The following is a 1,609-nucleotide window of genomic DNA, read 5'->3' as shown; positions in this document are numbered from 1 at the left end:
GACGTTTGTCCATAAGTTCGTTTTAACAAACGGTTTTCGTCATTTAGCCGCAGACAGCGAACGTTCGTTCGTTAGCCTATTTATCCATTTTTCTTTTTCTTGGATTTTCTGCGATTATTTCTGATCGCAATTTTTGATCCGATTTTCGTTTTAGTATAATTTTTTGCTCGTTTATCGGAATCAGGCGATTCAAGCGCCTAGAGTTTCGTCTCAAAACCCTCTTTTGGTCTAACCCACTCAAACAAGTTTTTGCTACTGTAAAATTTGACCTAGGTCCAGAATAGTAAAAGGAAACTTGTTTCTTTCGCCGTTTGATTTTCGTTGCTTCGTTTGGTTTGATTCTTTTTGCAAACCTGAGTTCTTAAGTTGAACTTTGTGGTTAGATCTTTTATTTGAGTTTTACCTGTGCATTAGATGAGTGCTTATTGTATGCTTGTTTGTTGCGATAGAGTACCCGGAGTCCGACGCTTGCTATTTCGAATCTCTAGGTTTCACGGATCATCAGCAAGGCAAGTATCACTTTGATCATACTTTTCATTACCCAGTTTTATTGCATTAGATCAATCCTCAAACAATTGCATGACTAGGATCTGATTAATATGTGGGTTTTGGGAAGTAGATGAGGTAGAACCTATACCTGTTTATTATCAAACCTTTGGGAGTTACTTCTACATTTGCTTATATTGCCATGCTATGCTAGTAGACGTGGATTGCGTGAGTGAATCCATGACAGATGTGAGATTGTTAATTAATGGTTTACTTAAGGTGGCAACTTAAATTCACACCTGGGTGGATTGAGGCACCTGGGGAACCCAGTGTTGCCTGTATTTTTTTGGAAATCCCGGGGTACCATGTGATTCTCCTATGGACCGCCACCCAGGCTCAAAGGGATCATGAGATTATTCATGCTAGAAACTTCCGTGTGCAGCCGCAAGCTACTATGGGCTCTAGCATAGTTGTTTAAGTTGCGTGAGCTCTTGAAGAGGTAGACTAGAAGATGTAGGGGATGTCGGTTGGTATTGTCTACCCGGAGTAGAGAGTTAATGCTTCTGAAAGATTGTGTCTCAGTCATCCGTTTCTCAAACACCATGTAGTGCGAGAAATCAAGCCAAGGAGATCGAGTCTTGCGGGGAAAAGTGCGCAAACCTCTGCAGTGTATAAACTAATCATGGTTAGTCGTGTCCCCGGTTATGGACGTTTTAAGTATCTAGTACTTGGATTATCATGTGAATCTCATCATGTTTCTTTAATTAAATTTTGTTGGGTTAATGATGATGCTTAATTGGGATTGAGTTGGAGTACCCTTCTCAATGTTTAACAACCACCATGATAGTTAAATAAAATTTATTCCTTTGCAGTATGGAAAAATTGGCTTTATGCAAAACTGTAACCATAGAGCTTTCCACCAGCCATATATGCATGTAGTATAGCACTATTCTTTCATTACTCTCTATGTGTTACATTGCCAGCATATTCCATGTGCTGACCCGTTTCGGGCTGCAAGACGAGTAAGGTGCCTTAGGTCGTGGTCTTATACTCAGTGATGCCGTTGGAGTTGATGGACTCGCTTATCTTTCAAGCCTTCCGTTGTTATCGTTATTAGATGGCC

This window comes from Triticum aestivum, chromosome 1B (genome assembly GCF_018294505.1).
Source record: "Triticum aestivum cultivar Chinese Spring chromosome 1B, IWGSC CS RefSeq v2.1, whole genome shotgun sequence".
Lineage (NCBI taxonomy): Eukaryota > Viridiplantae > Streptophyta > Magnoliopsida > Poales > Poaceae > Triticum > Triticum aestivum.
Note: the sequence above shows the minus strand (reverse complement) of the source record.